We start from the raw sequence: 13407 nt of genomic DNA on the forward strand, positions 1-13407 counted from the left end.
ACCTGAAATTGTGCTCCTTACTCCAACTCTCTCTGTCTCTATTTCCCTCCTACAACCTCAAAAAAATTGCATATTTTTCTCTGGGGCAATACTCAACATTGTCTCTCGAATACGATTAAAATTAAGTCCAACGCCCCCCCTCCCCATTTTGTGTAGAGCGTAGAATTATGCGACAGTGAATCATGGACGATTGGAAAGAAAGAGAAATACTAGGATCCGTAATCACTAGGACAGGGTATTCACTATATTTCGTGGTTGTTAGTATCAGGAAGCCGGTAGCCCACCACCGCAAGTGGTTTTCTGATAGTAGTCCGACGTTGGTTAATGAAGGCGTGGTATGTATGCGGAAGCCTTTGCTGCATGTGCGCTGACTGGGCGAAGTTTCACAACTCGCAGCATGAAACTCCCAAAAGACCAAGAAGAGGAAGACATCTTTTGGCAGTAGTGCCTGGCCTTGCAAATCGAGGCGGCCGGTGACAGTATGTCCGCACGGGCGAGGATGGCTGGCCACTTGCGCAGCTTCAGTCTCAGTCAGTAGCATGCCAGGTTAGGAGGCTGCGAACGGTTGGTGGCTCAAAAGTTACGACTGTCAGAAATTTCATCCACCTGTCTAAACATGAGGGGTATTTATACAGACATCGTTGGTGCTTATTTTGCCGAGACATTCATTTCCATCACATAAGCCCCAACAGAGCACATAGCTCGGACGTGAAGCAATCGGGTTACGAACGATGCTGTGGCTCTGCATTGCTGCTGTATGAACGGTGTTCAAAATCAAGTCCCACGGCTGGCTAATTGCTTGTCGTTGTAGCCGCAGTTCTTGTATCTGCTGTCAGCCCCGGACACAACAGAGTCTGGTCGGCCCTAGTCTGGCTCCCATTGCTGGTCTCCTGCATTATTCACGCCAAAATGTATGTAGTGATGGTGCTGCTAATTATTCTGAGAACTGGTTATTTTTAATGTGAAATGGACTGACAGTGTGAAGATGAAAATACTTCTCAGAATAGGATAAGAAATAAACAACTAAGGAAGCTATATTATTTATGATAAGCCAAAACATTATGGCAGTTGCCCACTGCGACGTCAGACGCTGCCTGGTAGCACTGCGGGCGTGTGACGAGGTAACAACAGTATGTAAGTTCAGCAGCGAAGATATGGGCTGAGAATCGGGAAATCCACTGAGATAAGCGACTTTGTCAAAGCCTGTGAACGAGTAATAATGGCGGAGCTGGTCTAATGCTCACGTGCCGCTTGGTGATCTGTGGCATCGCCGAAAGATCGCAATGCTGGTGCACGCACAACTGTTTCTGACCACACCGTTCATCATTCATTGCTGAACATGTAGCTCCGCAGCAGGCCACGCCTATGTGTTCACTTGTTGGCCCATATGGTGAGAGCAGTATTTTTGCTACTGGAGACATTCTCCTGAGCTTGCATGGGGCCTGTGGTAATAATCGAAGACCGCCGACAGCTGCGAATCACCTGCATCTCTTCATGCTTGATGTCTTGCCCGAAGGTGATGTCATTTTTCAGCAGCATAATTGTCCGTGTCATGGAGCCACAACCATGCTACAGTGCTTTGAGGAGCAGTATAGTGAACTCAAGTATATATCTAGCTGACCAAACTCTCCTGATGTGAATCCTATGGAATCCATCTCGGTCTCTGTCTGGCGCCATCACCGCGTACGCAAATCAGCAGCCCGTTATTTACGCTAACCGCATGACCTGTGCATTGACGTGTAATATCACATATCTTCACAAACCTACGAAAAAACTGTCGGATCCCTGATACGCAGAATAACTGATATATTTCTTTCCAAAGAGGTACAAACGAGCTATTAAGCAGGTAGTCATATTGTTTAGGTTCATCAGGATGTGCTGCGAAGATATTTACTGGAATGAAGAGTCGATGATGATACCTCCAGATTAAGCAAGAGCCACATGGCATAAAAGAGTGGAGATTACCCATTTGATAGCTCTCGTAAGACAGATGCTCCAAAGAAGAGAGTTTAGTATCTAGTACTTGTTTAAACTATAAGTTTACAATTTTTATTCACAATTCATATTTTTTGAAACCTCCATTAACAGATTGATTGCTGTCAGTTACTGAGACACGTACGCGTTGCAGTTTTAACGCCCTGTCCCTCCTCTTCCCATAGTGGCATTACGGACGCTCTCAGCAACGGCATTACGACATGCAGACTCATAGCAAACTGTCTTCCATTCGGAGGTGAACATACCTCTTCGGCAGCGGCATCGGCTACCTCATTTCCACATACTCTCTTATTCAGATGAATGACGACTCTTTCTGCTGTGTTAGCAACTTGAGTAGGGCATCCTGGATATCCCGAATTCTTTTATCTGCTGGCACATATGTTGTATGGTATTCAGAGCGCAGAGGGATACACAGCAACGCCGGTAACCTCGTCCCTGAGCACTCGTAAGCTCCAGAAAGAGAGCAGGTGAATTTAAAACCGTGATCACCTCTCGTCTGATTCACAACCCTCAGAATAGCATTGTGTTCAACGCGAAATTGATTAAACTCAATGGAGGAGACGGATTGTAGGATATGGTCATGAAACACGACGAAGTAGCCCGTAGTATTGCCCCCTTTGAACATGCGATGCTACTAGCTTTGCCTTCAGTTGTCACAGGCTCTTTTTTCTATATTCTTTACATGTACTCTGTATACACGGAAAAAAGGAGCCTGAAACCGCAGGAGATAGCGCTGCAGCTTCTCACTAAGTCGTACATACAACATATACTTGTCTTCTTGACTGTCATATGTTCAGCTGATGATAAACGTTTAAACATCTGAAAACCATTGTGGAAATAAAATAAAGTCTGACTGCTAACACTAAACTTGTTAGTTTGAGACGATATTCACAATAGTCTTCGTAAAGTCTTCACATAAATGTTCACATTTAAAGGTAGTCGGCAGTAATTTTCCGCCTTCTTTTCTTCTATTCGGTTGCAGGTAATTTTATTTTACATTGTATGGGGGTTCCACATTTAATATGCCGATGTCTTCATTTGCACGCGATTTTCTTAAATTTGTGTCTCTACAAAACAACTTAACACAAGAAACAACTGTGTATATAATTATGAGTTGATATAATCAAGAATACCAGAAACTGAAAATACCGCTACAGTTGTCAAGTCCTTTTATTATCGCGCGACCGTTTTCGGGCTCTTATATTCCCATCTTCAGGTGTCGTAACTTGGTGCTGTGACCTCCGAGCGCCGCGGTGGACGTGTACGAGGTTTGTCCGGAAAATGCGTATAAAAGTTGAATAATGTCTTTATGTTACAAGTTGCAGTCATCGCCAGGTGGGACTACTGCCTTAATCAATCCCATCAACGCTCAGTTCGAATGGCTCTGAGAACTATGGGACTTAACACTGAGGTCATCAGTCCCCTAGAACTTAGAACTACTTAAACCTACCTAACCTAAGGACATCACACACATCCATGCCCGAGGCAGGATTCGAACCTGCGACCGTAGCGGTCGCGCGGCTCCAGACTGAAGCGCCTAGAACCGCTCGGCCACACAGGCCGGCGCTCAGTTCGAGTCAGAGCACTCTGCGTGAGAGTGTGCGGCAGCTTGTTGACAGTTACCCTTTTTCACCTGCCGTCGGCATGGATCTCTCTCTGATTGAGGAACAGCGCCTCAACATCAAGTTTCTTGCAAAGCTAGGCAAGAATGGCCGTGAGATTTTTGAGTGTTTGAAACAGGTTTACGGAGACAATCCTCTGAAGAAACCAACCGTGAACAAGTGGTTAAAAAGGTTCCGGGATGGCCGAGAAGAAGTAAAGGATGACCCTCGCCCAGGGCGCCCGTCGACATCGAGTTCCGATGCAAATGTTGAACGAATTCGGGCTTGTGTTCTTAAAGACCGTAGATTGACAGTCAGAATGATTGCTGAGGAGCTGTCAATCCCCAAAACAATCGTTCACACAAAAACTTGAAATGAAGAAATTGTGTGCGAAAATCGTACCGAAGCTCTTGGCGCCAGAACTGAAAGCAAAGAGGGTTGAGTGCTGTGAGGATTAGTTGGAAGCAGAGGAACGAGGGGACTTTCTCAACCGAGTCATCACTGGAGACGAATCCTGGTTTTACGAATTCGATGTGGAGCTCAAATCTCAAAGGAAGGAATGGAAACTAGCAAGAGAACCGAGAACAAAAAAATCGCGAAAATCAAGGTCGAATGTGCAGACAATGTTGATTGTTTTCTTTGATTCTAGGGGTATTGTTCACAAGGAATTTGTCCCTCCCGGCCAGAGAGTGAACGGAAATTTTTACGTTGAAGTTCTGACACGTCTCAGAGCTCGTGTGGCCCGAGTTCGACCGGAGTTGGCAAAAGGGGGCAGGTGGATCCTTCATCACGACAATGCGCCCGCTCACACGTCGCTCGTTGTGCGCGACTTTTTGGCCCGTGACAGACCACCCGCCTTATTCACCCGATTTAGCCCCGTGTGACTTCTTCATGTTCCCGAAATGCCGAATGGTGCTTCGGGGGCGGCACTTGGGAGATGTGGAAGCCATCAAGGCGGAAACGACACGGCAACTGAACAACATCACAACCGAAGACTTTCAGCAATGTTATCAACAGTCGAAATGGCGTTGGCGGAAGTGTATCGCGTCTCAGGGCGAGTACTTTGAAGGAGACCATATTGTAATACCTGAATAATTGCAAAATAAAGTTATTATTCAACTTTTATCCGTATTTTACGGACAAACCTCGTACAAGGCGCAGGGCATGCTCCGCGACGCTCTCCCGTCACAGCACCAAGTTACGACAAGATGGGCGTAACCGAAACCGTGTGATAATAAAAGAACTTTACAACTGTAGCATTAGCTTCAATCTCTGGTATAATTCTCAATTGCGGATGTTCCTCCGACAGGATTGTTTGTAATCAAGACTTGTGTTCATTGTGTCTGCATTTATAGGAGGCAGATACGACGTAGACATTGCAACTACGAACACAAACACACATGGTTGCGTGGGTTAAATTTACACACTTCCATTTAAAGTTTAACGATTTAGGATTATGCTGTTTTTTATCTTCTAGTAAAGTCATCAGAAAATCAAAACCAATTGCAAAACAATTGCAAAATTTGGCAATTGGCCCCAAATAATGAAAAGTATGAGGTCATCCACATGAATACTAAAGTAAATCTGTTAAACTTTGGTTACACGAGTCATTCAAATCTAAAGATCGTAAATTCAACTAAATACCTAGGTATTACAGTTACGAACAACTTAAATCGAAAAGAACACATAGAACATTTTGTGAGGAAGGCCAACCAAAGAATGTGATTTATTGACAGAACACGTAGAAGATGCAACAGTTCTACTAAAGAGACTGGCTACATTATGCTTGTCTGTCTTCTTTTGGATTACTGCTGCACGCTATGGGATCCTTACCAGATAGGATTAATGCAGTACATTGAGAAAGTTCAAAGAAAAGCAGCGCGTATTATCGAGAAATAGGGGAGAGAGTGTCACGAACATGATACAGGATTTGGGATGGACATCATGAAAACAAAGACGTTTCTCGTTGCGGGGGTGGGGGGGGGGGCGTCTTCTCACAAAAATTTCAATCACCAGCTTTCTCATCCTAATGTGAAAATATTTTGTTGACAGTGACCTACGTAGGAAGAAACGATCACGATAGTAAAATAAGGCAAATCAGTACTAAGACGAGAAGGTACTGGTGTTCGTTTTTCCAGCGCTCTGTTCGAGAGTGTAGTAACAGGCCATTATTGTGAAAGTGGTTCTATGAACCATCTATCATTCACTTAAGTGAGATTAGCAGAGTAAACCAAGTATATGTAGATGTCGACAATGTTAAAAGTAAACAAGCTGGCAAAAGCAGTAAACCGAAACTACTTGTCTTTCTCTATTAAACTGACAATTGTTCTTCAACTTTCTTAGTCCTGTCTTCCGCAGTTGCCGGCCGGGTGGCCGAGCGGTTCTAGGCGCTTCAGTTTGGAACCGCGCGACCGCTACGGTCGCAGGTTCGAATCCTGCCTCGGGCGTGGATGTGTGTGATGTCCTTAGGTTAGTTAGGTTTAAGTAGTTCTAAGTTCTAGGGGACTGATGACCTCAGAAGTTAAGTCCCATAGTGCTCAGAGCCATTTGAACCATTTTTTTCTTCCGCAGTTGCGTGTAATATTACGGTATATTGATAATTTTTACCTATGGACCGTCTGACAGCAACTGTTGCTGTCTTCTCGATTACGCTTCGATGGTAGTCTTCCAATGTTCGTTGTGACTTCTTCCTAGGTTCTACGCGAACGCTGACGTTTAAGGAGGTGTGAATGGATACCATTAACGAGGTTGAGGGCGCGGCCTTTAGCAGCGACCCCTGTTGGTATATGTAGCGCCACCAGTCGATTTACGGCAAGTAATGTTGGTTCCGCAGCGAGTAGAGCACGTGCTGGCAGACAGTCTGGAGTTACTATACTCGGTTGACTTTGGAGTGGTGCCATGCCAAAGTCGTGTCCAGCCGGCGTCAATCCGCTGATACCACAGTGTTTCGAAGGTGCTGTAAGATACGTCAACATACTGAAATTGTTTCCAGATTCACAGTTCGTGACCGACGACATGGCAAATACAGGATACAGGTTACCGAATCCCAATGTAGTGCTCTTACGTGAGTTGGAACAATACGGAATTAGGGGAATAACTTTTGTATCCGGAAAACAGAATACAGGAAAGGGTCCTTTAGTGATAACAAACAAGGATAAAATTAAAGCTAATGGGGATATAGCGGATGAGGATGTAGCGGTAGGAACGCTACAATGTCTGTTGTAGGTCATTTACATTCACTGAGGTGTACTGATTCGTCACTTATAAAGGCAGACTGTTCAAGAACAATTTTGTTCATTGATGACAGTGGACACAAATGTACTGTAAATGATTTTGTAATGATCAGAAAATACACTGTGAAACACGTATGTATTCATTACCAGCGATGGCGAGGCATGACAGAATCTCTGACCAGAGAGTTATTTATCGTTGCTAGTCTGCGCTTGACCGCGGGAGTCGTCAGTCTGTAGCATGTAGCGAGTCGACGGGAACAGTTAGTGTGTAGCGAGTCGGCTGAGGGAGTAGTCGTTCGGCTTTAGTAGCGAGTGGACGGTTCTACTTAGCGGGAGTCGGCATGCGTCCGCGGTTTACTCTGCCTGCGACTCTGGTCACGATTCTGGACAATGAGTATCGTTGTAGAAGGTAAAGACGCAGCATTGCGCACATCTAATAATGTATGTTAATTATAATTTAATTTGTTCATAAAAGATGCCCTAATAATATTTTTTTTTATAAAGTAACTCTCTTTAAATTGAAATGAATACTTTTCTTTAAAAGAGTTACTTTATAAAAAATTATTATTCGGGCATCTTTTCTGAACAAATTAAATTATAATTGACATACATTGTTAGATGTGCGTAATGCTGCGTCTTTACCTTCTACAACGATACTCATTGTCCAGAATCGTGACCAGAGTCGCAGGCAGAGTACACCGCGGACGCGTGCCGACTCCCGCTAAGTACAACCGTCCACTCGCTACTAAAGCCGTACTCCCTCAGCCGACTCGCTACACACTAACTGTTCCTGTCGACTCGCTACACGCTACAGACTGACGACTCGCGCGGTCAAGCGCAAACTAGCAACGATAAATAACTCTCTGGTCAGAGATTCTGTCATGCCTCGCCATCGCTGGTAATGAATACATACGTGTTTCAACTGGCGGGAAAAAATTGCAGCATCAAGAAGGAGATGTGTGATGTAAACGAGAAGTGGGAAGTGTGTTTTTACATCTGAAAGATAGCGTTTATTCGAATGTCGCGCCAGTCATATAAGAGTGGCGCTAGTGGTGCCATATGAGGATGGAAATCGGGTGTGCTGTAAACACACACTGCGACGGTCGTTAGCATTAGTTATCTATGTGAATGAATGTGGTGAACTGACATTAGACAAGAAAGATTTTACGGTGACAAGAACGCCATTATCAACACCTCACTTTGAGCGTTGTAACTGCGACCGGAACGGTCGCGGGGTTGACGGGACAGAAAGCGCGGCGGGACCCACGGAGCGGCCCTCGAACAACGACACAAACGGGAGAGAACGGACACGACCAACGAAGGGCCTAACTAACAACAACAAGATCGAAACAACAGAATCACAAGAAAACCACGTCCACTCGCACACTAAACAAGAAAGTAGAGACGCTGTCTAAGGCAAGGCGGTAAGTCCAAAGACGCACGCAAGATTAGACTGGCTGGCTGAGCGAGAGGCAGGCGCTTAAATACTCTACAGGGGGCTCCGCTATTGGCCGCTGGAACCACGTATTCTACTGTGGCATCCTCACACTAAATGTGGGCCAGGACGCGCCCGCCGCTACGGCTTACGGCGAGATGGTGCAGAGACCTCTACGGATCTTCGACCTCCATGCCTTCTGGCGCGCATTCAAATTCCGCGGCACGTGGTACGAGACTGAGTTTGAACGAGAAGCTGGATGTCCCTTCTGCGATACTGCAGAAAGACTTGGCAGGAATGTAGCCAATGTGCATAACTGCTGGCAGCAGCAGTAATGAGAATGTACACTGCTGGCCACCGTAAATGCAACACCAAGAAAGACAAGAGGTAGCACAACAAAATTTATTTTGTAGATAACATGTTGACCAAGTATCAAATGATTACGTTTACAGACGTCTGTGACATGTGGTTCCTGCCAGAATCAGTAGCCAGAGTAGCCGCCATTGTTGGAGATCACCGCTGCCACACGTCTCGGCATTGAGTCAAAGAGACGTTGGATGTGTTCCTGGGGTACAGCAGCCCAAGTAGCTTCCACACGTTGCTAAAGATCATCTGGTGTGGCAGCTGGGGATGTAATCTGGGTCACTCGTTGAGCAACCATGGACCACATGTTTTCTATCGGCGAAAGATCCGGAGAGCGAGCCGGCCAGGGAAGCAAATCAATCTGGTTATTGACGAAGAACCTTTGGACAATGCGTGCCACGTGTGGTCGCGCATTATCCTGTTGAAATATGGCTGTGGCCGAGCCCTGAAGGTAAGGAAGGACAACTGGCTCCAGCACCTCGGATATGTAGCGCCGGCTATTTAAAGTATCGGCAATGCCTACTAGAGGCGTGCGAGAGTAATATCCAATACCGCCCCATACCATAATACCAGGTGCAAGACCAGTGTGGCGGTGCATAATGCAGCTGTCCAGCATCCTCTCTCCACGGTGTCTCCACACTCGAATCCGACCACCGTGGTGCTGCAGACAGAAGCGTGCCTCGTCAGTAAAGACAACGCCATTCCATTCTGCCGTCCACATCCGTCTGTCATCACACCATTGGCGACGGAGACGTCTGTGGTTCTGCGTCAATGGTAGACGAACCAATGGACGACTTGCGGACAGACCACTCTGCTGTAAACGGCGTCGAATGGTACGCGCATACACTGGATGATGCGTTACAGACGCAATGTGCTGTGCTATGGTTCGGGATGTCACTGAGCGATCCGTCACTGCCATGCGCACAATTTGCCTATCAGCACGTGCAGTGGTGCACCGAGGTGAATGCGATCGACCACGTCGGTCCGTCGTACCCTCCTGCATCCAACGGTCACATATTTGCATTACAGTTGTTTGGTTTCGTCCAACACGACTAGCGATTTCTCTGTATGATAATCCACAATCTCGGTAAGCCACTATCCTTCCTCTGTCGAACTCGGATACTTGATCAAACAATGTTCGCTGTTGTCTACGAGGCATAACTGATCGTCTTGTGAAACAACCACAACGTAAACACACGTGCCGAACGTACACTCGTCGAAATCGCCAAGCCTTAAATGGCGCTATGAGGTGGCGCCACAGGCGCGCGTAATGTGCGTCTGCGCTGAAATTCTAATCAGTTGCATATCTCATCGCTGCAAATCCATGGTGTAAATTTCACTTGATTCGGATGCTTCCTTCAGGGTGTTGCATTTACGGTGGCCAGCAGTGTACGATCGCAAGAAGACCAGGATCTGGACTGCCACGTTGCATTACCGAGAGGGAAGATCATCGTGGCTCTGGAGCGTCGTACTGCTTCTGCAATAGCAATATGAGCAGCAGTTGCCACCACAATGACAAAACGAACTGTTACAAATCTGTTACTTTAAGGACAGCACCGAGCCAGATGCCCTGTACGTGCATTCCACTGACCGCGACCTACTATTATTTGCGACTTCAGTGGTGTCTAGCGAGAGCTCATTGGAGGGCAGGGCGGAAGTCTCTTGTGTTTTCTAATGAATGGTGGTTCTGCCTTGGTGAGAGTGATGGCCATGTTGTTAGAAGCAGGCCAGTTGAGGATCTCCAACCAATCTGTATTCATGCTAGACACGTTGAGCCTACATCTGGATTTGTGGTATGGTAAGCGATTTCATACGACATCACGAGCACTCTTGGTTATCCAACGCATCGTGATTGCAGATTCGTACGTCAGTCTGGTGATTCGACCTCAAGTGCTGCCATTCATGAACATCTCTTCTAATATATATATACATATATATATTATGAAACGTCCCCTTTGAACAATTATACATGACTGTGCTTAAACTGACACACAGTATTTTTAGCGCAACGCAATCTGACTTTCAAAAATCCCTACAAAAGAATGGCCCTGACTAACATTAACCTATACCTCTCACAAATCACTTACCTCACAAAAATCTTCGTTACTCGAACTACTGCAATACAGCGAGCGCCACTACTGCCAGCTAAATAAAAGATTCAAACTACGGAAGGCACTAACTACTGATAGGCATAGTTAGCAAATGAAAGATTTTAATAGAGAACAAACAATGTATTTACCTTAATAGTGTTGAAAATTCATAATATACATAGCAGTTCATGACATCCAGTCTTACAAATTTCAAAACTCCGCCATTTCTCTCCCCAATCCACCATTGCTGGCGACTCACCTCCAACTGCGACACGCTACGCGCTGTTAACATCCAGCTGCCCAACACTACAATGGCAGACAACAATGCAAACTAGCCACAGACTGCACACAGCACAGCCAGTGATTTTCATACAGAGCGCTACGTAACGTTGCCAATATAAAAACCTGAAAAGCCTACTTACAATATATATATATATATATACTCCTGGAAATGGAAAAAAGAACACATTGACACCGGTGTGTCAGACCCACCATACTTGCTCCGGACACTGCGAGAGGGCTGTACAAGCAATGATCACACGCACGGCACAGCGGACACACCAGGAACCGCGGTGTTGGCCGTCGAATGGCGCTAGCTGCGCAGCATTTGTGCACCGCCGCCGTCAGTGTCAGCCAGTTTGCCGTGGCATACGGAGCTCCATCGCAGTCTTTAACACTGGTAGCATGCCGCGACAGCGTGGACGTGAACCGTATGTGCAGTTGACGGACTTTGAGCGAGGGCGTATAATGGGCATGCGGGAGGCCGGGTGGACGTACCGCCGAATTGCTCAACACGTGGGGCGTGAGGTCTCCACAGTACATCGATGTGTCGCCAGTGGTCGGCGGAAGGTGCACGTGCCCGTCGACCTGGGACCTGACCGCACCGACGCACGGATGCACGCCAAGACCGTAGGATCCTACGCAGTGCCGTAGGGGACCGCACCGCCACTTCCCAGCAAATTAGGGACACTGTTGCTCCTGGGGTATCGGCGAGGACCATTCGCAACCGTCTCCATGAAGCTGGGCTACGGTCCCGCACACCGTTAGGCCGTCTTCCGCTCACGCCCTAACATCGTGCAGCCCGCCTCCAGTGGTGTCGCGACAGGCGTGAATGGAGGGACGAATGGAGACGTGTCGTCTTCAGCGATGAGAGTCGCTTCTGCCTTGGTGCCAATGATGGTCGTATGCGTGTTTGGCGCCGTGCAGGTGAGCGCCACAATCAGGACTGCATACGACCGAGGCACACAGGGCCAACACCCGGCATCATGGTGTGGGGAGCGATCTCCTACACTGGCCGTACACCACTGGTGATCGTCGAGGGGACACTGAATAGTGCACGGTACATCCAAACCGTCATCGAACCCATCGTTCTACCATTCCTAGAGCGGCAAGGGAACTTGCTGTTCCAACAGGACAATGCACGTCCGCATGTATCCCGTGCCACCCAACGTGCTCTAGAAGGTGTAAGTCAACTACCCTGGCCAGCAAGATCTCCGGATCTGTCCCCCATTGAGCATGTTTGGGACTGGATGAAGCGTCGTCTCCCGCGGTCTGCACGTCCAGCACGAACGCTGGTCCAACTGAGGCGCCAGGTGGAAATGGCATGGCAAGCCGTTCCAAAGGACTACATCCAGCATCTCTACGATCGTCTCCATGGGAGAATAGCAGCCTGCATTGCTGCGAAAGGTGGATATACACTGTACTAGTGCCGACATTGTGCATGCTCTGTTGCCTGTGTCTATGTGCCTGTGGTTCTGTCAGTGTGATCATGTGATGTATCTGACCCCAGGAATGTGTCAATAAAGTTTCCCCTTCCTGGGACAATGAATTCACGGTGTTCTTATTTCAATTTCCAGGAGTATATATATATATATATATATATATATAAGTTGTATGTAATGTGGTATGACGATAGTAATTATACTAGAACTTGCACTAACGGTAATTTCTTTACCGATTTTGGTGCAGGTCGGAGAGACAGAGAGAGAGAGAGAGAGAGCAGATTTTGTAAAATGCGTTTCGTTGGTTCTCGATTGCGTCCAGGAGGAACAGTGTTTGATTACGAGAAGGTGGTTTAAACCTGACATTTAGCCCGGATTGCCTTCAAACAATCGGATTTTTCGATACAAACGCCTAAGGGACCTAATTGAATATTGAAAGGGATATGGATGAAGAAACGTGGGTTATGGTAATGGTTATCAAATCTGCGATTGAATATATTAGTAGCCTCCCGAAAACAACCAAGATACCGCTGTAAAGAGCTGCCCTGTAACGTAGTTCGCATACAACGGAAAAACACTGAGGTTACTCAGAGAAATGAATAAGGAAAACGGATTTCATTACAACACATCAGTATATTCAGAAGTAATTCACACCACTAAGCATGAACAAATAACCACGGAATATAAAACTTACATTTTACACTTCTTACGCAGCTTCCTTGCTACGACAATGTCCTTTCTTGTATGTCCAATATTTTCTCAACACTAATTCTCCTTGCGTGCGCGTGAATATTTCATAGCGTCGCACTGTTTATCGAAGCGCTCATTCGAAAATTTACATTACTGGTAGACAAATATTATATAAAACTTGTAGTGACGCGGCACTGCACTTCTTAACACGTCAGTATCGAAACAGTGAAAGGTAACCAAGTCTCTAAAACTGTTCATAACAAAAGACAAAATTTTTAT

This window comes from Schistocerca nitens, chromosome 7 (genome assembly GCF_023898315.1).
Source record: "Schistocerca nitens isolate TAMUIC-IGC-003100 chromosome 7, iqSchNite1.1, whole genome shotgun sequence".
Lineage (NCBI taxonomy): Eukaryota > Metazoa > Arthropoda > Insecta > Orthoptera > Acrididae > Schistocerca > Schistocerca nitens.